The sequence below is a fragment of the Pithys albifrons genome, chromosome 1 (assembly GCF_047495875.1).
Source record: "Pithys albifrons albifrons isolate INPA30051 chromosome 1, PitAlb_v1, whole genome shotgun sequence".
In the NCBI taxonomy this organism is placed as follows: domain Eukaryota; kingdom Metazoa; phylum Chordata; class Aves; order Passeriformes; family Thamnophilidae; genus Pithys; species Pithys albifrons.
Window position 1 is genome coordinate 71,634,055 of NC_092458.1, and position 24,916 is coordinate 71,658,970.

Genomic DNA, 24,916 nt, shown 5'->3' on the forward strand with positions numbered 1-24,916 from the left:
AGCCATATCCTTAAGACATGTTAGAACTGGGGGTGGATTTTTCTCATCTGTCCCATTGAAACAATTCCAATTTACGTCAGAACTTAAATACTCTGGGGTCAGAGTACAAACGAAAATATCCAAATCACTAAATTTCATGCATGAGGCACTTAGATGGGGAAAAGGGAATAATAACTTGCATTCACCCTGTTTCCCAACTGATCTGTCTATATACAGGACAGAACATCCCATAACATCTGTGGTTGAACATTCTATAATGTATGTGTTCAGAAAACTGATTCTCAATGCAGCTGTTTCTCACAATTCATGAAGGAAGAAGTCTGCTGCTAATCTCAGACAATAAGAAAGAGTTGAATCAGTTATGTGGAATTCAGATGATTATACCCCAAGCTTCCTGTTTTCAGAGACTGAAACGGTTAATGATTTATGCATTCTAAGAGACTTTGCAGGCTTTTGACTTTTGCATTATACCCCTGATGGGCAGTTGGGCCCATCCCTTCCTCCAGTGCTAAAGGTGTCAAGCCCTGAAGAGGCAAGAAGCGCCGTTGCCCTGCCCTCCACATGAACCCAGCAAATATGGGGGTTCGCAGCCTGGCTGGCGACACTGCTTCATGGAAAAAAACCCCCTGCCTCGGGGGGAGGTGCAAAAGGCATGCTCAGGGTATAAAATGGACTGGTGACTTTGGGAATTTGGGTGAGTTCTGTTCCTCGACCCCGCTGCCTGCAGGACTGTTAAGATGCAACGCTGGATCCCTAAGATGGTGACTATATAACATTTTAATTCTCATCTATTCTCATCTTTTCTTATCTCTTCCTTTTCCTTGCTGTCTTGGACTCTTCTCCTGTCTTTCTTCCCCCTACGCATCTTCCCCCCCGCCCTCTCCCCCTGGCCCACTAAGGTATCTTCTATGCCACATTACATGGAATTGTTAAATAAACACGAATTATATAGTGTCGTTTCACTTTAATCCACTCCAAAGGGAATGATTAATAACAACCTAGGTTACCCCTGTCCCCTTCCCAGGAGCAGGTTGTGACACCTATATATTCTAGATATGAAAGGTCCTTAAATGAGAGTGTGTTTGGGAAAAAAGAAAGGGACTACAAAAAGTTTTGTGTTATTTTTTTCCCCTGAGTGTTGAATGTCAACTAGTGGTTAGTTACTGACACACTCCTGGAATCATGAAATGTTTCAATTTAAAATGCCACTTACAAAATATGGACATTTCCAAAGCATTTTCCTTTTATTGGAGAAAAAGAGGGCATGCAAGGGAGGGAAATATGAAGAAAATTCCTCTCACACTTCAATTTGCATATAATTCATAGAATCATAACATCATAGAAAGGCTTGGGTTGGAAGAGACCTTAAAGATCATCCAGTTCCAACCCCTCTGTTGTGGGCAGGGGCACTAGATTAAGTTGCACAGAGCCCCATCCAACCTGGGCTTGAACATTCCAGAGATGAGGAAGCCACAACTGCTCTGGGCAACTGGTTCCCGTGTCCTACAAGCCTCACAGTAAAGATTTTCTTTCTAAAATAATTCATGTTGATAAAACCAGAACAGTGCAATTTTGGTAAGTAACTTACTGATAGTCCTTCTCCTTTCCTCCCTCCCCTCCAAAGTGAAAGAATTGCACAAACTTATACATGACGTTAGAAGACTATAATCAGGAGTGGCAAACTAGACCTAAAAATAATGATATGACTTGCAATTACTGCTTAATGGGCTCCTCTTGTTTGTCTTCAGGTTTTCTTGCATGAGTTTCTTTACAAAGAATTTTTCTTTGCTGGAACTGAGTTGACCAATGGCTCTTCAGATCCCATAAGAGCTGCTTCAGCACTTGAGCTAATGGAGAATTTTCATTATCTCCCTCTCAAAATACCATGGTGATGAGTACTGGGGAAATGACTATTAATCATTTGTCAGCTGCAGCCGTAATATAAGAAATACAATTTATTTTTTTTATCAGGCATTTAACCATATGAGAGCAAGAACACCAAAGGACAAATTTCACCTGGACAGACTGCTTAATCTTTCATATTGTCTCTCACACAAATTCTTAGGTGTTCACTGGTATGACAGAGGGGAGTTTGCTTTGAGGAATCATTTGTGATGGCTCTGTCTGTCTGCAAGGTGGGTTAGGAGTGTGCAATATCAATGTTGGAGCATGGATGATGCCTGGGGAATGTGAGTCTTATTGATAGGAGGGTAGCAGTGCCTCTCCTTTCCAGGGGAGGGCAGGAGGACACCAGATGGATGGCTGGAGGTCAATAAGGGTAGATTATTTGGAACAAAATTTGCCTAAGCAGAGAACTTAATGTCTTCCAAACAAGAGGTAAAAAAAAAAAAAAGTGTGCAATTTTGATATAAAAACCCAGTAATGAAAACTGATGTTAATGCATTAACTTAGTAAATATGAAATGGGAGTGGGGAGTGGCAGATGGGAAGCAAAGGTCTGATAACAATGACCAAGTGTGTCCTACAATAATTATCTTCATGACTTGCTGCTTGGAGAGATGGCACCCTTAAAGCCTCACCCTAATTCCTGGCTGGACTCCTTCTCATGGCACACACAGTCTTGCTCCCTTTGTTCATGAGAACAGTCAAGTTCCTTGTGATTCATGATCTTTCTGGTCTACTCAAACTAACTACACTTGCAAATGCCCTTGAGCTGGTGATATATTCAGGACAGTTTTCACCATGGAGACACCAGAAAAATTCATAAGTAACAAGTTTTTTGGGTGACTTAATTTTCATCAAGCTCTCACAGAGCAGTTTGAGTTGGAGATGTACCAGGTAGAATCACATGCTCTATCCAGCCTACATAATTGTTAGGAGCAGGGATTTCTGCAGCAGTAGTTCACTGAGTTCCTGAGAAGATTGCAAAATATTCTCCTAAAGTATTTTTGGCCACTTGGAGCATTAAATCGAGACATTTCTTGAGAATGGTCTTTTTGTACATAAGTCATTATTTCCTACAGGCTGGGTAGCAACTCTTTTTAGTAGCTGCCTCACTGTTACGTTACAGGGATGCTCTTCTGCTTATGTTCCCTTGAGGTCCTGCAGAGCTCTAAGCATCTGCATAGGATATTTTGGAATAGGAGGCAATACCACTCATGTTTCCTGAGCAACAGCACTGTGTCACAGTCAGAAAAAAATCCTGCTCCAAGGAAAGCGAAGAGGTCATCTTCTCCAGCCTCCTGCCCCAGTGTGTGTCTAGCTGTTCCTGAACCCTGCCTGACTTCTGGACTTCCAACCTACTCTTAAAAATCTTTCCTGAAAGAGACCCTGGTGTCTCCCTAGATAGCCTATTCCAGTGCTTAACTAGAGTTAGACATTTCTTGCCTTGCTGCAACAAGAGTTTGCCCACTCCCATCTGCCCCAGGTACAGTGGAGCAGTCCATGGTCTTGACATTCAGCCCCAGGTCTCCAGTCACAGCTCCCTGACCAGCCAAAGCTTTTTGATGCAGGAGAATGCTTTCCAAAATTACTCTTGAAAGAGTCCTAATCTTCCTCCCTGAACGAATGAGTAGTCCAAGTGAGTTGCTTAGCTGCCATACTCTGTCATCTCGTTCCAGCACGGATGGCTAAGGAAGGAGTGTGGCAAAAAATTTATACATATTAGAACACATTTATACCCTAACGTAGGCATGAGGATACTGTGATTCCCAGCCTGTGAGTAGCCACCTACACTGGGTCACGGGACACTAGCCCTATTATTAACTGTAGTCCTGTAATTTTTGCATTTGCATGGGAATGATCTGTAGGTTTCATGACAGATTCCCTCTTTCTCATGGGCTAAGCCCACCTTGCTGAGCATCTGAGTAATGCAAGACCTATTGGTGACAGCAAGGCATCACCTTTTTCCTTTTCTCAGCTACTTGTTCTCCTTAAACTTGATCCTTACAGCACACCATTCCCTTATCCTAAATTATCACTAGATCCACTTATATGCAGATAACAAAAATCACCTTTTAAAGTATTTTATTACTCAATATATTATTAATTAGGTTTGAGTTCTTTTATTTCTGAATAGTTTAAATACTTATAAATTAATATTTAAATAATTATAGCCTTCACAGGATATTTTAAAGAAAGAGTTATCAAGTATAAAGTTGAATTTTCAATGCCTCATTTAGCCTGCTGCAAAGAAGGAAAAGAAGGATATTAAAATATTTTGTATCAGAGATTTAGAACTGAAAAGAGAGACCTAGTGTTCTGATTACTAATGAAGTTCACATTTAACACAAATAAAACATGCAGAGTTGTAAGAAAGTTTGACAAAATGAAAAGCCTACAGAAATCCGTACTTTTTATGTTATAATTATATTGGTATTTTCTATTATTATAGTTATTATCTTGCCAGTACCCATGAGAAAAAGCCACTATTAAATCCTCTGAAGTTGATAGTGGCTGCATATGCATGTCTGTATGTGTGTAAAAATGTGGAGAGTTGTAAAAATATTGAATGGGGTTCTGAAAATAGTCCCAAATTATGCAACCACTCAACCACAGGTACTGCAGCATGAATTTGACCTTGTGTCTTGAGAAATTCAACAGAGGCTAACTTGAGAAGAACCATGCTCAAGTCAGGCATGACTACCTGCCCTTCAGTTCCACTGAAGTCACAAGAGCAGACAGGTGAATTACTGGCTGCAAACCCAAAGCCTGATATAGATATTGAATACTGTAGTACTTTAAGGATGCTGGCTTGGCTTACAGCCCTCCACTGACTGTCTCTTGAGAGATTCTGCAGTGTTGCTCTTGGCTGCAGGAAATGAATAAGAGTGCATGAGGCTGGCAGAGCAAAGTCTGATATTCCTCACTGTTCTTTGCCTGAAAAATGTGTGTGATCACTACAGGTGAAGCCATAACCTTGCTGGTTCCAACAAGGGTGTTCCAAGGTTACATTGTTTCACTTGAGCTGAGAACGGAGCCCAGTGCATCTGAAGTGTTGCTCTTTAATAGTCTCCATCATTCTTGTTATTGATGATTTTTGTTAGTGCAGAAATGTTTAATTTACTGAAGAGGATAGAATTAATTCTGAGGCAGTGTATGTAACCATTTTTCAGAATGGAGTAAGAGTGATTCTTAACAAATACACTTGAATTTTCATGAAAAAGCCATTTTTCTATTCACATTTGGATGTTTTAAAGTTCTTAAGGGTACATCATTATGCATTTGACAATTTGCACAGACATGAATCAGGGATGAGGAATTATTTAAACTGCAAAGTTGAATAATGTTGATCAATTATTTGAAAGGAAGCTAAAGGCTAACCGGAGTCTGGAGATTAATTTGGAAACGGTATATATGCTCTATTTTCAGGTCCCTTTATGCATTCAAAGTGTGAACAAACACAGACTAATGAAGAGGAGAAGCAGCAGCTTGGGGAAGACAACTCTTTATGACATTATATTAGTATCATGTTTTCAAAATGAGGGTGTGTGCAAACCTCTTCAGCTTCAGTTGAAGAGTTCATGCATTTGAGTCAAACCAGGTTTCATTTACAGAAGGTCATCCACGATAACTTCCTTAACAATTGCAGTTGCAGGAGGGACTTCCCCTTTGCAAACCCACTCTATCAATCTGTGTTAAAGAAGCCAGTCAAGTTTCTGGTCATTCTGCACATCAGCAAGGGCCTGTAGTGGGGAGCTGATTGAAGTTACTAAGTGATTGTCTAATATTGGCCTTTGGATTCAGAGGTCATCAGGAAGGCCTAAGGAGGCGCTCACCCACACACAGAGATTGCAATAGCATATCATAACATCATAAACCATAGAGTAGTTTGGATTGGATGGACTCTAGATCATTAATTTTCAACACCCCCTACTCCCCACCCTGCCATGGGCAGTGACACTTTCCACTAGACCAGAATGCTCAAAACAGCATTCAGCCTGGGCTTGGACACTTCCAAGGATAGGGCACTCACAGCTTCTCTGGTCAACACCTTCTATGCCATCTTTCTTGAAAATCAGGCTAAAAATTGCTATTGCTGTATCAAGTAAAGCTCTCAGGTTGCTTTCCAGAGGGAATATTCTAGTGTTCTTCCTTGCTGTACAAATGAACAATTTTTCAGTCATATGTGGCTAGCAGTTGGTGGATATGTCCACTTTAAAATCCATAGAATTTGCTTTCTGATCTTCTTTCACTAATTCAGATTCAGATTCACAGCAGATTTGGGGGCATTAAAACACCCAAGAGACAGAGAAAAGTGCCATTCTGCAGACTAGTTCGTGACTGCGGGCTCCACAAGGGGAAAATTAGATTAAGAAGTGAATGCTGGGGCTTGGGTGCCTGCTGCCATGCTGCCATCTGGACATGAGAGCTGGTCTTCCACAAGATTCCAGAGGAAGCTATCTCTTCCTCTTTCTTCTTCTCTCTTTTCTTGCTCCCTCGGCTTCTTTTCCTTTACTCCTTTCTCAATATGTTGGGTGGCTTGAAGCTGGAGGGATTGGAATTGACTTAAGTGTTGTGGATTGATTGAATATTGACTTAGATATTGTAGATTAATATGTGCTGAGCTGCTATTATGGTAGAACATTTTGTCTAGCTTGTGTAGTGCCCTTTATGAACCTCTGTCAAGTTCCTTTATTTTCTCCCCTAAACTAATAAAGAAACTCCTTAGGAACAAGTCTGTGGCTTATTCTCTTGATTTTATCTAGAGGTATTAAAGAACTCTCTCTATATACATATTACAGTAAAACTGGTGGATGAGGCTGTGAACATGCAGCTCTGGGGCTGGAGTGTGAAAAACCTTTTCCTGATACCTAACTAAATCTCCCCCAATGCAGCATCATACCATTTCCTTGAGTCCTGTCAGTGGTCACAAGAGTGAAGAGATCAGTACCTGTCCCTCTGTTTCCCCTTACAAGGAATCTGTAGACTGCCATGAGGTCTCCCCCCAGTCTTCTCTTCTCCAGGCTGAACAAACCAAGTGACCTCTGCCACTCCTCATAAGGCTTCCCCTCCAGACCCTTCACCATCCTTGTGGCCCTCCTTTTAGATGCCCTCTGATAGCTTAATGTCTTTTCAATATTGTGGTGCCCAAAACTGCACACAGGTGTGAGAGGGATAGAAAACGTGAACAGAGTAGCCTGGGGAGAACTAACTGTGAAGACTAAAGGAAGGAAAAGGAAACAGCAGGAAGGGAAAACCATAGTGGAGAAAATATTTCATTTATTTTTTTCCCAGGGAAGAAGGATTCCCCCACCACACGGTGAAACCAGAATGATTCTAATGAAAGGCAACTCATGCATTGGCCAGCTGGGCTGACCCAGACTGTGATGGGACTGTGACCACCTGCCGCTGACCCCAGTTTGGTCTCATACTCTGTCAAATGGCATTTCAAATGTTTAGAGCAAGGTAGTGAATAGTTAAATGTTACCTGGGGAATTTTCACACTCAGCTGTATGTACTGCATGAAGAAGACTTCTGCTTTCACCTGGCATACTCTTTCTCAAAAGCATGGTATCAGCCTAATGAGTGGTTGTGAGCTGTAGGGTGTCTCCTTCACTGTTAATGTTTCCCTCAGTATTAGTACATTTGCCCTTATCTCACTGCCAGTATAGTTTTCTGTTTTCCCTTGGTCTCTGGTTGGCTTTTTTTTAGTAGATTTGTGACAAAACCCAGATACGGGTGAAAGTTGCTGTGCAAAAAGCAGCCAAGCACAAAGAAGGAAAAATGCATCACTCCTCAGTGGTAGTGAGCTTCACTGTGATTCATTGTGCCACTGCTGAGCTCACAGCTCTCTGTTGTTTTTTTAACAGCTGCAGGCAAAAGTCAGATCAATCTGTTTTAGGTGTGTGTTTCATTGTTGTTATTCTGCGCTGCCAGTCACAAAGGCAAGGGACACTCACCCAGAGACAAACAGATGATGGCAATTTACATTGTGCCAGATGGGGGTGTTTGATTCAACACTGAGAGGAACTGCTAACTAGAAAGGATGTCAAGCATCACAGCATCCACATTTTCCATATGATTATGGTCTGTCAGATCTTTGCCAGCCACAGATACCCACAAGCATGACATTACTTGCATTTTGGAGAACTTCTCTTCCCAAGGAGTTCCACCTGAGCATTCTTGGACACTAGAACATGTCTTATCTGCCTGGCTAAGGCATGGAGAAAAACCTAGTAGAATTTTGGCATATGTGAACAGTACTTCCTGTAACTGTCAGGAAATCTCAGCTGACTAGGACAAATTAAAACTCTGCCATTATTGCAGGCATTTATGAAGTAAAAAATTAACCTTCATATTTAAAACACCTACAAACACTGGCAAAATATTTTTACACCATAATCCTACAGTGTAGAAGTCAATCTGGCTTCCTTTTGACATAGATATAATGGTCTTGATTTGATTTTGTGCTGTCACTCCACAAGAGCAAGCTCACTATTGCAGGGAGATTGCCCTAAACTGATGCTTGTGGAGAGGTGAGATATCTATGCCCAAGGGGTTGAAGTTGATGGGCTGCCATCATCTGAATCCTGCAAAAGATAGATCACTTTGGTATGGCCCAGCAATAAAGTTTCGGCTTCCCTGGGAGGGACCAGTTGACAAGTTCTCCCACCACTATGACTACACCACAATGATTCTCTGTGCCCTTGCTAAATCTTACTTCACCACAGGAAGATGACAGTGGCTACAACACAACAATGGAAGAACATCTGGACCTAGAATGTATTTGAGTTGTAGCTAGGGCTTCTGTCAAGTAGGAAATATTTCCGAATCTGTTAGCATGGATATTGTGCACTGCAGAATTTCAGATTTTAAACTTTACTGGATTGTGAGGGTCCTTCCTTGTGCCCTCACCTCTTGATTCTTTTTGGCCCTTCAATTATATTACAAAATTGCTCCATTGCTGAGCCTTGAGGCTCACAACACCTCTGCAATGATACTACTTTTGCAAATATTCAAATCCGTGAAAATATTTGCCTTGGATAAATTTCTGATTCTGTTTATATCTGAGCTGGCCAAAAATATGACTTTAAAGCAGAAAAGACTTTGTGTCATGTGCTTATGACATCCTAGTGTGATGGTACAATAAAGTACTGAGGCAATAAAGTCTTTGTTGGGAAACTTACCTGGCACAATGACAAGAATAGCAATATATACCCCAAAAGTAAATTACAGGCAAAACCCATAGCAAAAGATATTACCCCCTTCCTGTTCCCTTGAAGCTCTGTGGAAATAAAAGTATTATCATCAATCATCTCCTGTGGTTCTATTTCTGATTCTTTCCTGCCACTGGTTTGGGAAGTAAGACTCTCTTTCCTTCTGAGGAAATAGGACCTCTATTTCCAAAGTATTCTTATTCTCTTTTTCTTCTTCTTCTTCTGTCACACCTCCATTGATTTAATCCAGGGTAATTTGTCATGCAGGCAATACTCACATAGTAAAATGTTGCCCTCTTGCTCACAAACTCTGCCTTCCCTTCTCTGTAAGTATTCCCTTGTTCCCACTGAGAAGATGACTATTGCAGAACCAATACTTACCTCTTGAGTTGTTTCTCTCTTTTTCTGTGGGCCTACAAGGTCTCCTTTCTGTGTGTGGTAAAAAACAGATGGGAGGTGTTAAATTGAGCTAAGTAGAGTGGCTATTCCCTACGCAGCACCTCATCTCAGATGCATCTACCAGTGCTGAAGAAAAGGAGGAACACCCTTTTAACCTTTTTTTGCCTGCCGGTCTTTTGCTTGTATCCTTACCTAGTATTACCTGATATGTACTGCAGCACAAGGATGAAAGAATAAATGGCTCTTTCTCAGCTTAGAGGAAAACCTATCAAAGAGCATCTCTGCTCCAGAGAGCAGTGTAGAGCCACCTGGGAGAAGAGGAAGAGGATGTGGCCCTGAGGAATGAATTTGTTTTCCTGGCTGTGGTGGAGGTCCCAGGACTGGGGGATATCCCAGACTCAGCTGGTTGTTCTCAGTGTTCCCAGTCTATGCATTGCAATGGGAATCTGGCCAAGTGCATTCTCTGATGACTATCCATCCTCCTGTCCATCTGCCCTGGGTAGCTACAGCAGCTACATGATGTGGAGGTCTCAGTCTCTCTGAGGGTGCCTTTTGGCCACATGAGGAAACCTATGATGTGTCCTTTCAAAGCATATGAAATTAGCAGACAGGACCAGAAAAATTCTACTGGTAGCTAGTTGTGACATCCTGACCTTTCCAAAACCAGTTATGTGATCCCAGGCTAGCAAGGCTAAATTGATGATGGTGGTAATTTGCTCCAGAGATGCTTCTAACCCATCATTTATTATCTAATGTCAAAGCAGCCTCAGAACATTATTGATCCACTTCAAAAGTTGAGCGGTATTGTCCTTACCATGTTGTAGCATTTGGACATAACTTTCTTCCTCCCAGAAGATGATAGGACCAGAAAACAACAGGGCTGCTGCTCATTTAGAACCTGACACTTTAGTAAGCGCAAATTGTAGCCCAGGGTGGGAGCACCTCAGCAGCCTTCTCTTTACTACTGTTCATCAGACTCCACATTTGGGAGTCTCTGCCAAAATGCAATACCTACCGAAGGCCAATTGTTTAGTCCCAAATCTTATCTTCTCTGAATATTAATCACAGAAATTTTCTGTGAATTTGTAGTACTTGTATTAAACTCATTGCATGTGAATTATGGAGGATTGGGTATTACATTTGCAATGATCTTTAATATTTTCTGAGGCTTCATGTCAATTTTTTTCAGGTTCTACTTTAGCATGTGACTGCAGTAGATATAATTTTGTACTACCTAATAAACATAATTAATAAATCTATTTGGTCAAGAGGACCAAAATCCAGTCTGTGAGCAGCAATAAGAGTCCATAGAGGAGCTTCCACTCTTTTCATGAGGGATGCAAGTAAAGACGAAGCGAAGGATCTTGTCTTCCCATAGTGGTTGGGGAGTAGGATCTAATTACAGCTATCTATGGTGCAAGCATGTCACCCTAGGCTCATTTCAGACTCAATCAAGAGAAGTAGGTATTTTCAAGGGGTGATTCACTTGACCTATTTGTAGCCATCTGTTTCAGGATGAAATGATCATCCCGCCACGCTCCAAGTGCCTGTTTCTGTCCATTGCGTGTAAAGAGAAGTGAAGGTACTAGTTGAAGGATAAATGCCTACATTGCAGGCCTTTGCTTTTGGCCAAACAAATCAGTGGGTCTTTAGATTTTATCTTTACTTATTATTGGCTCAGACACTTATGTTATTATAATGAATGGGTTTGGGGCAACATGATGACACCAAGGACTGCTATTTCTGCCCCTTTCATCTTTGCCATTCTATTTATTTTTTTCTATCCATTCTAAAATACTTTCTTTTTTCGTTTGTCTTCTCTCTCCCCTGTCTTTCTATGTCTTTTCCTTTTCTCTGCAGCAGTTTCCAGTCCTTTCTTCGTTTATTTCCTGAAACTGTGTTTAATGAAATAATTAATAAGTCTTTAAAATATTATTAAGACTTTGAATGTAGCATGCCAGTAGGAGCAATGGGAAATAAAGGAGCACATAACTTTTAGAACATCTGTGTTGGTCAGATTTCTAGTTATTGTGCTGGTTTAAACATAAACTATCAGGAGAAACGAACCCAGAGCAAGAGAGATTACAAGTCAGAGTTACAATTTACTAAAAAATTATAATAAATATAATGATACAGGAAAAATTGGTTTATACAGGAAAAATCGGTTTTAACCCTCAAAACCCAGCAGACTGGGGAATGAACAGAATCGTGTTTATCAGCCCCTGTGCTGAGCACCATGTGGTCCCCCTGAGTGCAAAGTAAAAGGAAAGTAAAACTTGTTGATGAGGATGATGGTTGCAGTGTGGTCGAGAGTAGAGGTTGCAGCCCTGTTCTGGTCCTACCAGAAGTCCCCAAACCCCAAGATTATGCTCAGGTTCAGATGGGAATGCCCAGTACCTTTTCCAGGGCCAGGAGTTTCACAATGGGTGATTTAACTCTGTGAGTCCTGGGATATTTTTGGAATCTGTGATGGTCTAGGTCATTGCAGCTGCCTATTATGCCAGACCCTAATAGCCCATTCGCAGACATGACCCCTCAGGCTGGGTTTGAAGGTGCTAATGCCTCCATGGAGGGGAGTGATCAGAGCTGAGTCACTGGTGTGAAGACAGAAACACTCCCCTCCCTCACAGGGTTCTTTAACACCAAGCTTGTAGCCTGAATGAGTTCTAAACATTACACTGAACATGCTGCATTCAGACAAATGCATTCCAGGGAAGAGCTGCTCAGTGTGTTTGCTCAATAATGTCAATTCCAGAACACCATATTTCACTCTTGTGTTTGGGTACATTTCTTTCTTTACCCTTTGTTGAGCTGACTGATGAGGTTGCATCCTGGCCTTGCTGCAACCCCTGGGATTTTACTCTGGACTCAGATTTTATCTGATCTCTGCTGAGATGGGACATATGCCTTTAGACTCAATGGATATGGGCCACATCATACCCTGAGCTGTTATTTCTCTCCCTGCTGAGGACTCACAATTGTGTGTTAAATAAGACAGGACCGAGGAACACCACAGAGGGAAGAGGATTTAGTCAAAATTTATTTCATAGGATATTTATTTCATAGGATGTGCCACAGCTGTGGATCTTGCAGACACTTCAGGGCCATTTTTCTAATTTAATCTTCAGTCTCCTCAGAAGGAAATGTAAGGTCTGAAAAGGGCATTTCTGGTTTTAGTGTTTGGGTTTCTTTTCTCTCTTGTAATTAGTAAATGATTCTGTTATAGGAATCTACATAGACATGAAGCCTGTGGGTCTCACACTGCTGAATAGACATCTTGGGAACAACAGGGCGTGAAATCATCAGATACTCAACAAAAGTGCAAAAAAGCTGCACAGCAGAGACAGACAGAAATCCTGATGTTTTCCCTACCACCCCTAAAATTACAGTAATATCCCTCCATTCTTCCTGCTGCACTGAGCCTGGCAGTGTGAACCATGCAGGCATCTGGGGTCTCCAGAACATTCAAGGGCTCTGCATGGGTGGCTGGAAGGTGATAGGTGCTGGGGCAGACATGGGTGGGCTTGCATCCCAGGAGCCCAACGAAAGCAGGAACAGCTATATTTGTCCCACCAAGTCCTGGTGCCAAACTTTATTCCCACCCCTGGCCTGTGACTGATGCCTATGGGGTTTTTGATTTTTTCATTTTTATAGATTTTAGAAGTACTTATAACTGTAGTGAAAAAGCAAATTTAGTGTGTTAATATTTCTTGAAGCTTAAGTTCATTGTGTACATATCCTAATCCCTACCACGTATCAGTAGCTCAAATTCTTTCAGCTGTTTAGAAGTCTTTTCAAGGTAGAAAGCTGAAGAATATCAGAAGGCCTGCAGAACAAGACATAAACATAAGCAAACAACCTTGGGTCCAAGAACACTGGGAAACCTCCAAGAGCCCTACGTGTGCTGAGGAAGACAAAAATGAAGAACAGAGGATCCCACTGACCCCAGACTCAAATCCTGAGGAGAAGGTGTGACCAGGGGCAGGACAGAGCTGGAGCAAGAGATATGTGAACTGGGGATTGGGTGGACAATATTATAAAAAAACGTGGAAATCAGTGTTCACGGGGGCATGTCATCATGTATTCCTGAAAGCCCTAAGCCCAGACATTAAAGAATCTACCTTTTTATCTTATCGCATATTAACTCGGCTCAGAGTCCTGGTTTTGGGGTCTCCCATGGCATCAGATGATGAGGTGAGCAGTGGTGCTCCCTAATATTTTGGGATTGGGATCTCCTCTCTCCACCAACTTTAATCTCTTCTCTAGAACTGAAGATAAATATCACTGCATCTGACTTTTTTCTTGCAAACATAGTGGTTTGCTGCTTTTTTTCATTTCCAACAAGATTATGCAAAACCTCCATAGCATTAAGACATTTATCACCTCATCTTTTAAAATCTCGTTGCTTTCATGTTTATGGTTCAGTTGTTCCCAGTGGTGCCTGATTTTCCTTCTGTTAGTCATCTTCTTTTCTTGGCCAGAAAAAGCACTCAAACCTCATAAATTCCACTTCTCTAAAATAATAAAACTCTATTATTTGTGTTGTCTTCAATGTAGAGTCATATACACGCATTATGCACAACATTATGCATCAAGAGTAAAAGAACCCGAAGGAAAAAAATTAAGAATACGAATCTTGTGACCCTTTACAGCTTGTCTTCCTAAGTCAAAGAAAATTAAAACAGAGTTATAATGTTCATTAGAATGACCCATTTCTCTTCCAGAATTTTTTTAGCAAGCGTCATTTTCCATTGCTAAATTTCTTAATGTGGAATTATTAGCAACTAATCAGGTTCTGGTTAGGCCCATAAAAGATAATGGGTTGCCTACACAAAGCAGAGATTTACTTGGAGTGGTTTCTCTTTTTCATGTAAAGTCAGAACTGGTATTTTCCAATAAAATCCAAAGAAGAAAAGAGAAGTTAACTTAAGACCAGCAACTTTAAATTAGTGGAACTTTCCCTTTATTAAAGTATATTTGAGTACTTTAGCTATCCATTTCTAATTTGGCCCTTGTAACATCAAATCTGTCTCTCTGCTGTCTCTCACACCTGTATTTCTGTTCTACCAAAGATGAGGCTTCTCTCTGTACAGAGACTACTCAGAAGATCTTTCACACTATTTAAAACCCAATTACCCTGAAAATCCTTTCTCTTCCTAGATATTTCTCAGGTGTTCAGATTATGATGAAATTGCTCTGCTTGATTATAACAGGTACACTTGCCTTACTAATAGGAGAATAAGAGTTTTTGCTTCTGTTTTATATGTCTGTACACTTATACAACTCTGCTTGAACCAAAAAAGTTACTGAAGTAGTACGAGTGATTCTAACGTTAACCTGCTTCATTCTTGGGCAATTCATTTGCATTGCATTCCATTTGTACCCAACGAACAAAGAAATTGCTTTTTAACATTTTTGACACCTTGTTCATGTTGAGTCATGTAGAGCATTAAACCACTGTCAGTGGAAGGAAAATAGAACACTAGTTAAAGACAAACCATGCGCATGAAGGAAAAACAGTGTTGTCAATTTGAGATGATACAGAGGGCATATGTTCTACTTCATGGTAAAAGCAGGACAAGAAGCTTTATAGAAGCTTTGTATTAGCACTATGTTATGGGTTCACCTAGGTGGGCCTAAATTTGGGCTCAGAAGTTCGGATTAGGCCGAAGCTGTCAGCTGACTTGAGCTGAGCTGGGCTAACAGCTGACCTCTTCTAGCCAGTAACTTTGTATTGCATACCACATTATGACATCATCTCCAGGGAAGTAGGAACCAGTGTGGGAGTGGTTAAGGCAGTCGCTTCTCAGTCCTCCTCTTGGGAGGACACACGATGCTGTCCCAGGGGGGATGGAGAGGACCAGGCCCACCACTGGCTCACAGGGTATCTCAGGAAAATGTAAAATGTGTTGTTTGAGGTCTCTCCTTTGTGCTTGAGTTTGTCTCCCTGGGGAATAAGGTTTTTCTTAAGTAATGTGTAGTTAGGACAGTAGAATTTGTGTGTTCGTTAAGAAGTTGAGGTGGGGAACTTGTTGCAGACTTGTGTGAGTGTATATTTGAACTCTCTTCTAATTGTCTCTCTTTCTGTGAAAAATATATGTAGATTTAGTATGAATGCAGTTTGAAGTGTTTTTTTCTTTCCCCTCTCTTTTTCTCCCTTTCCCTGGTGTTAGGAGGGAGGCTTTTCTCTCTGTGCTTGGGGGGGTTGGCAGTTGCTTATCTCAAACCAAGACAGTTACTGGTGCCGAAACCCGGTAGCGACGGAGGACCTTGGCGGGTGTCCCAGAATCTTGGCAGGCTTCCCGGGAGGATTGTTGTAGAAACATAGATTGATAACTGCCTTGTTTAGGTACATCCAGAACAGAAAATGTAAACAATTCTCCCTTACCGTTGAATGCTCGTTTTCACTGTTTCACTGTCTTTGTGAGTTCAAACAGCTCGACTGGTGCCTGCTGTGAATGTAGCCACTGCAGAAAAGAGCACTGCAGCCACGTAAGCTGTTCGTGTGTGGCAAGATACAGCTGTTTGAGGACTCATCATGTGAATGCTGATGTGCCCAGGAGCCGAGTTGATGAGGAGCATCTCACCTGGAGTGGCATGGGGAGGAGTTGTTCCTGGCTTGATGGGCCCATGGTGCCTCAGGCCTCCTGTAGGTGGATAAAGTCAAGGGGTGGATTTAACCGTGAACACTATTCTTAAGGTTATCCACAGTTGTGAAGCGTGCTTGCCATTGTGAGACCCCAGTGAATGGGGAAAAGAGGAGCTGCGGAGCCCCCTGCAGAGAACCCTACAGATGCGGTGCCCGAAACCAGCGCCCGCAGTGCTGAGCGACCCGCAGGAGCCAGAGCTGTCGCTGGCGGGGCTGCCGCCAGGGCTGCGAGCGAGCTGGGGGAGGCTGCGAGCCGTGAGAGGCTGTGAGCCGTGAGAGGCCACGAGCCATGAGAGACCACTAGCCGTGAGAGGCTGAGAGCCGTGAGAGGCTGCAAGCCGAGCCAGGGCTGCGAGCGAGCCAGGGCTGCGAGCCACCGGGGCTACTTCTGCCTCTGCTGCTTGCTTGTGCTGCTGTCGGGGCTGCTTCCGAGGCTGCCAAAGCTGTTAGGACTGCTGCTAAGGGGGATGGGGCACATGGTGAACTGTAGTACTTCTGTGTGACTGAGGAGAAAGACATGAAGAGAAGACTGTGTAAGCTGTTGATGTGTGGTAGGACACTGCTCTTTGAGTTGAATCTTTGAAAACCTGTTGTGTGAGTGTTGATGTGCCCAAGAGCTGAGCTGATGAAGAAGATCACACCCTGGAATGGCTGGGGGAGGGTTGTTCCTGGCTCGATGGGCTTATGATGCCTCAGACCACCTGTAGGTGGATGAGGCCAAGGGGTGGATTTGACTGTGAACATTATTCTAACCCCAGCCTCAGTGGGAAACTAGAGACTCCTGAAGAGAGGATGGTAACCCTAGTGAAAGACATGAATCATCAGATAAGATGACCTGAGTTGAACTGCTTTGTTCCCATCTAAAATATCTACCCCATCCTAATAGACTCTTAGCCACATTATGGAGGGGTGGAAAACAGCCCTGGAAAAATAAAGAGTGTTTAAGCATGAGAACCTAAGATATGAGTGACATAATATGGTATGGAATAAGGGGTGGAGAATGTTATGGGTTCACCTAGGTGGGCCTAGATTTGGGCTCTGAAGTTTGGACTAGGCCGAAGCTGTCAGCTGACTTGAGCTGGGCTGGGCTAACAGCTGATCTCTTCTAGCCAGTAACTTTGTATTGCATACCACATTATGACATCATCTCCAGGGAAGTAGGAACCAGTGTGGGAGTGGTTAAGGCAGTCGCTTCTCAGTCCTCCTCTTGGGAGGACACACGATGCTGTCCCAGGGGGGATGGAGAGGACCAGGCCCACCACTGGTTCACAGAGTATCTCAGGAAAATGTAAAATGTGTTGTTCGGGGTCTCTCCTTTCTGCTTGAGTTTGTCTCCCCGGGGAATAAGGTTTTTCTTAAGTAATGTGTAGTTAGGACAGTAGAATTTGTGTGTTCGTTAAGAAGTTGAGGTGGGGAACTTGTTGTTGCAGACTTGTGTGAGTGTATATTTGTACTCTCTTCTAATTGTCTCTTTCTTTCTGTGAAAAATATATGTAGATTTAGTATGAATGCAGTTTGAAGTGTTTTTTTCTTTCCCCTCTCTTTTCCTCCCTTTCCCTGGTGTTAGGAGGGAGGCTTTTCTCTCTGTGCTTGGGGGGGTTGGCAGTTGCTTATCTCAAACCAAGACACACTAAAAATAGTTCAAACCAACTATAGTAGCCCTTTCACCTTTCTGGGATCAAATTCTCATTGCTTTACAGAAGATTCTGTGGTTAGCTTTAGCTCAATCTAATTACTGAGCTATGAAGTAAAAAACTGATTTTATAGAAAACTTTATTAGTGACCCAAACTGCAGCACTCACTCTCTTTGCAAACCATGTGCTTGGCTGCATGACTGAAATGAGAGCTAAGATTTACTTTGTCTTCTTAAAAGAAATATTCAAAAAATATGGTTTATGTATTGGTTTTAATAGCAAAAAGTTTAATTTTTTTCACAATTTTAATGGTAGTTTTCTGTAAAGATACTTTGCATATCTGTCTGTCTATTTATCTAAAGAGTCAAGTTTTAAAAAAAATATTATTCCTTTAGCATCAAGGTTGTTAGCAGCTAGAATTTATTTCTGCATTGCTACAAGCAGTTATATTCCTGTTATATCAGTATGTACCTTGCCTGTGGTTGTCTTTTTTGGGTTTTTGTTTGTATGTTTAGTTTGGGGTTCTTTTTCAATAAAAGCTTCTGAGATTGATTCATCCAGAGCCAGATTCAGAGAAGTCCTGAGGACTTCTGCAAGGTGCTGAGTACCTTAGCCCATATCAACAGGGATTAAAACTATGGATTTGGCCCACACTGCTCTCAGCTCCCCTGTGAAATCTCTGTTTGAGCTTATTCACATTACAGATGTTTGCTCTGTCATTGCCTGCAAAACACCTTGAGAAGTTTGGAACTAGGCATGCTGCAAAAGTGAAATACTGATGTTATGAAAAGTGCATTGCAACCTCCCCCAGGTGGTCGACTCGCTCATAGTAACCTACCTTTGTTGGACACTTTTGCATAAAATATGTTGACATGAAAGAGAACTTGGGAATTCATTAGGAGTTTTTCACAGAGAAAAGGATTGGTCTTTTTCCCCTGATATTTTCCTTTTTTTTGATTGTTTCCTCCCTCTTCCCCTTAACAGAACACTTTAGAAATGGTCCAGCTTAAATTATGAAGCTGAAATTCGTATATAGATATGTAGTTGTTTCTAGTTATGTCACCATTACAAAATATATTGTCTTAATAACTGTTAGTGCAAAGCTTTCCTATTAGTATTCACACCACTCACTGCATAGAAACATTCCTCTGGGAACCAACTATTTGTTTTTCAAAGAGCACAAGAAACTTTGGAATATGCATCTGTGGTACCCTGGTGCTAAATAACATCGGCGAGAGTGACAGTGCTATGAGTAGCTCATATTAGAAGGTTGTATTCCTTCACCAAAACAAAGTGAAAGGAACTAAATGACAAGAAAATAATTTACTTTCATATTTATCTGTAGCCTTGTTTTGAGGAGCCAAGTGAAAGTAAAGAATGAAGCAAAAAGATCAATTAAGTTTTCAAAGACTAAAGATACAGGAGAAGAATGGAAGGAACAGAAAAGTGGATTCTGAACAGATGCTAAAACTTAAGTCACTGCATTTTACAATGCTTTTAAATATTTCTCTAGAATACTAGGATTCTTTTTCTACAAGTAGCCAAACCTAGCAGGTTAGATAGTTGGACATCTGCCAAGATTACTGAACACTGTTGAATACTTAAAACTGCTATGTGCCACTAGGCAGAGACAGACTGTAGTTCATGTTGAAGATACATCTGGTGAAAGAGGCTGGGACAATTGTACCAGCATTTTAAGGTTCCACGTACATTACATTTTCCTGCTTGAAGGAGTTGCTTTTGCAACAAGATCATTTGCTATCTCTGGGTGAAATGGAGTAGATTTTATTACAATAAATTTTATCTAGAGTCTCAGTTGGATCTTTCATTTGGACAACATTTTGGCTGACTCTGTATTTAGTGAACAATAAATATCCTGTAGGTAGATATGGTAGATGTTTTTTATTCCCTCAGGCAGTATCTTAATGGTTTCTTATCATCTAAATCTATAGGTATGAGCATGTTCTTGCTTTCCTTCTTTTGTTGATGAAACTATATTTTAGTAAAACCTCTTCTTTCTTGGGCTTCATGAGTGCCAGTCTTTACAGAAAATTTAAAAATGCAAAGAAGCTTCCAAGATTCTTGCCACTCATTATATGATACAAAGTCTCAGCTATCATCAAGTCTGGGTAAAATATGGGATTTCCTGTCATTAAGGTAAAATAGGAAAAGGTAATCTAATCAGACAAGATGTCAATGTGAATTAATCTTAGATCAGCTGGTAAGGTACATTGATAACAATGATTTACATTTTGGAATTTTTAAATTGGAAATCAGCTGATGGAAGGGATCAGTTTGTGAAGAGACAAAATGTAATAAAAGTGTGTAATATCTGTGGAAAGGACCAGCTTGCTCAGACGAGAATAAAAAGATGCAGTACAACACTATGTGCTAAGTACATTGGCTTGGTCTCCCTTGGTAGAACCTGCTGTCCTGCTCCCAGCCAGGTCCTGGCTGAGCTAGTACAGAAAACCCTCCTCACACAAGCTCTGCTGCAGGCTGGTCATCTCCTAGATGTGGTGCAGCACTGCTTGCCTTGGAAAACTACTCCTCCAACAGGTTAAGTTCCAGCCTAGTCAAACCTGATCAGTACTTCATGACTAACCCTAATTTTTCCAGGATTTACCTTCTAACTCCCTGTTTTTGCTTCCAGAGCTGTGACGTGCTTTCCTGTCCCATCCTCAACCTGATGAGCACCACAGGGCTGACTAGAATGTGCTATGTGAGACACCACCAAGGGGAATTTAAGAACCCTTGTTTAATTCAGCCTCTGTCCAGGATACAGAAAGCTTTTAAAGCCCTTGGCATTTTGGATCCTCATGTTGCATGAAGAGTGCAGGAAGCTCCTTCAGAAGGCTGGAGTAATGTCTGTGTGAAACCTTGTTATGTTATAGAGGATGCTTGAAAGCAAAGTGGATTTTATTTAATATGTAGGTACCATTATATTTTCTTCAGATTAGCCTTGTTGATGACATTGATATCCTTATAAATAACTATTTAAAATGGGAAGTATCTCCGTGATAAATATGGTTGCAAGAGTGAAAACAAACTGGCTTTCTGTAGGGACATGTTCTTCTGTAAATAGTGGCTTGACCAAAATGCAAGGAGTGCAGGGATGAGGTAGTTCTAGACCACATAAGATGGCCATAAGCATATCATATTTTTGGTGTTTTAAATTAATATGGATAGGGTCTGTGGGTAACTGAAGCAGAACTTATGTTGTCTTTGTAACCTGCTTTTCTCAAGGTAAAATACTCAGGACACAGAAGAAATGCTGATCAAGAAAAGGTTCTATTTACCTCATTTGATGTTGATTGAATTCAGTAAATCTGCCTTTCTGCGCAAGTGAAATGGAAGTAAGTGGTTTTGAGTGCTCTGTTGTAGTTTTTCTTTTGTGATTTATAAATTCTTAAGTCTGAATATTTAGCCAGCTGTGTGTTCATTCTAGACAATTAGTTAAAGCTGGATGTCACCACTTCTCCCTGAGATTTGCAATCCCAATATGACCCAGCCATCTGAGTTAAAGCACTGTTATTTGGGCATTCTTATTTTTCTCACTCCGTCAGTGGTTTCCTTCACCATTTTTTCGTTGTGAAAAAATGATGATTTCAATATAAAATATCTCTTTCCATAGCCTTGACATCTTGATTTGAACCTACTTTGTCAAGTCAGTACAGGGAAATCCTTGAATTTACAAATGGATTGGGTGCTGGTCATTCATGTTTCAGGTCAATTGATTCTGAATAAAGTTGTCTTGAAGTTAGATTAGGCAACAAGAAATTCCTGATTCTGCTATTGATCTGCTTTGCAGTGCAAGACTTGTGATATCAGTCACCTGTGCTTTGCTTTCCACATCCACTAGAACAAAAGTCATAAAACTATGCTAAGGGTCACAGATTAAAGACTTTTTATAAGCATTAAGACAAATTCTTCTGCTTTCATTGTGTAATATCTCATCTTGCAGTGTAAAATAGATTCATTACTGCTTCAGTAATACATCATGTAACATGATGGACTCAAACATAACCTGATGACTAGAATTTCAGCTTTGACCAATGTGAATTTGCTGTACCTTGCACAGAAGCTTTATTTCTGAGTAGTTGAAACAGAAAATTGATCTGTTCTTCGAGCCAGTTTTAATTCAACAGATCATTAATGACAAATGGCAGAATGCCCCAGACATCCTTCCAGGCACTATTCCAGATGGAAGTCATTGGATAAAGAACAGGAACGTTTGGCAGAATGGGAAAGAAAGAATAAATTTGCTACACATCATTCATTTTGCCTGACTGCAATAAAGTAATTGTAATAGAATGTTGCCACAGGATAACGGTCTCCTGCTGCTTTAGAAATGCTTTGCAAAACAGATGTTTACTTTCTCTATGGGAGACATTGATCCCATGACAACAATCTTTTCTATTAAAGGAAAATTAAGTACTTATAGGTTCAGTAGTACTATAAAAGGTTAATTATAACAATCCATATAATGTAATAGGTGAAGTAACATAAATGGTATATGTGATGTATGTGATATATGCAACTAATTTCTAAGTTGTATTAATTCAACCACATTCTTCCAGCAGCTTTGCGATCAACATTTTCTCAACATAGACAGATAGGACAATGCAAATGCTCTATGATGAAGTTGTTTTCATTGGTTTAATCTTCTGTGGCTGTATGAGCTTCACAAAAACAGCATTTGTGAATAACAATAATAACATCAAAACTCCAGCATATAATATCTGATGAGAAGCAGTTAATAAAAAATAAATAAAAATGATGAACAATTATAAATAAACCAACACACTGTAAGTAATGAAAATTAAAGACTATGCATTTTGTGTCTGGAGTGAACTCAGCACTGTGAGTTTTGCTTACTAACATCAAGACAAAAATTTAAAAGTAGATAAAAAATAATAAAATACTTGTGATTTGCAAATTTTTTTTTTTTGGAATCACAGAGTCACAGAATAATTTAGGTTGGAAAAGACCTTCAAGAACATCAAGTCCAATCTTTGACTGATCACCACCTTGTCAACTAAATCCTAGAATTAAATGCCATGTCCAATAGTTTCTTGAACACCTCCAGGGATGGTGGCTCCATCATCTCCTTGGGCAATCTGTTCCAATACTTAACAACCCTTTCAGTGAAAAAATTCTTTCTGATGTCCAACCTGAACCTACCCTGACACACCTTGAGGCTATGCCTTCTTTTCCTATCACTAGTTGCCTGGGAGAAGAGACCAACCCCCACCTGGCTACAACCTCCTTTCAGGTAGTTGTAGAGAATTATATGGTCCCCTCTGAGCCTTGTTTTCTCCAGATGAAACAACTCCAGCTCCTTCATCTGCTCCTCATAAAACTTGTGCTCCAGATGCTTCACCAGCTCTGTTATCCTTCTCTGGTCACGCTCCAGCACCTCAAAGTCTTTCTTGCAGTGAGGGACCCCAAACTGGACACAGGATTTGAGGTGTGGCCTCACTCTAGTGCTGACTACTGAGGGATGATCACTGCCCCAGTCCTGCTGACCTCACTATTGCTGATACAGGCCAGGATGCCACTGGACTTCCTGGCTACTTGGGCACATTGCTGGCTCATGTTCAGTTGGCTATCTAATGACAAGAGTAATTTTACATTAAAAATTGTAAAAGAGTTAAAAATATTTATATTTTTCTTTGAAGTGTCTGCAGTATATGTGGAACACATACATTGCATTCTGTTGTAGTATGATAGAAAATTACACAGGCTCTGTTTTGGTGAACCTTATACATTTTACAGACACTTCTGATATTCGTCCAATAATGTGTCTACTGCCAATTAGGGTTGATGAGACATGTATAGGAGAAGAACACTTGTTCTTTTATGTGCTGTAAATGTCTAAGTTTATGGGCTGATAAAGGCATTTGAGTCTGAGATGAAGTAATCTCTATGGTATTTAGCTTTTGCCAAGGTTGTGTCTGGATCAGGAGGAATAAAATGAGAATAATTAACTAGGGACTGAATGACTTGTTTGCTCACTGGACTTACCTACAGGACCTGCATCATCTTGGATTGTCTGCTGTCCATTTCTGTTTGGCATGAGATACATTATTGTGGTGTTTGGCAGTTTTCCAACTGGCGCCTCTATCTTGTTCCATGTACTTCACATCATGAATCCCAATAGTTTCAGCGCAAACTATTAACATCTTTGCAACAGGACAGGCAAGTATGAGTCTTCCACAAGTTTTTAAGCTTGTAGCTGATCAGAATAGCCAATGAATAGCTTGCTGAGTCTGGGCTTACTCAAAGTGCTAGTTTGCCTGAAGCAAAGATTATTTGAAGGACCTAATGGTATTTTTATTAAGCTGTGAATTTCACTATCTAGATGTTGATGGAAAATGTCTTTTACATTTTTAGAAAGATTTCATTTAGTATACAAGTACAATTGGTTATAATAATCCTGACCTCAGGAATAGTCACTTCAGGAAAGAATTTTCCTTCCCATTTCAGGGTTACCAATGACATAAAAGGAATATGACCATGAGGGGAAAAAGGAAAGTAATTTTTAAAGCCTCAAGGGCAACTGAAGAGCTCTGTCAGACACTAGCAATAAGTTGCATTGGGAAGTGCTACTTTAAAGTTCAAGAAAAAGAGGAAACTGAAGACTTAGGAAGATTCAATTTTGTCATGTTGAAACCTTTTCTCCTAGTGTTGAATAAAATGCAAATTTGCCTCCAAGCAAGTTGCTTACCCTACAGCTGAAGTGCTGCACATAGAACCAGTTGACAGTTTGGTATTTTAGCAGTTTAGACTTATAACTATGTATTTGGATTTTCCATGTTAAACTATGTGGCACTTACACAGTTGTCACTGTCACTGCCTCAGCCAGGAAACCAGTGGAAGTTTGCTTCACTGAGGACTGTCTGAAATGGTCTGTGAGAAGGAAGTAAATTTAATGGAAATGGAAGCATATGAAGAAAGTTAACGTCTTAACATAGAGTGCTAGGAATGATGTTTAGCACCAATAGGCACCTTCCAGACCACTTAATTCCCAAATCCCCTCAATGGCAGAAGTTGGCCTGAGGGACAGCAGGGGCTTGTGCAGCAGGTCTCAAAGAATCTGTGAATATGAGGATT

At 40.9% G+C, this 24,916-nt stretch overlaps 1 long non-coding RNA gene across 1 annotated transcript; it reads left to right on the top strand.

Moving 5' to 3' along the window:
- The first annotated feature begins 573 nt into the window (after window positions 1-573).
- On the top strand, window positions 574-23,962 carry LOC139679528 (uncharacterized). Its single transcript, XR_011699206.1, has 4 exons — window positions 574-761; window positions 20,454-20,730; window positions 21,047-21,156; window positions 23,834-23,962. It is a non-coding gene; the product is annotated as an uncharacterized lncRNA (long non-coding RNA).
- Window positions 23,963-24,916: the final 954 nt, after the last annotated feature.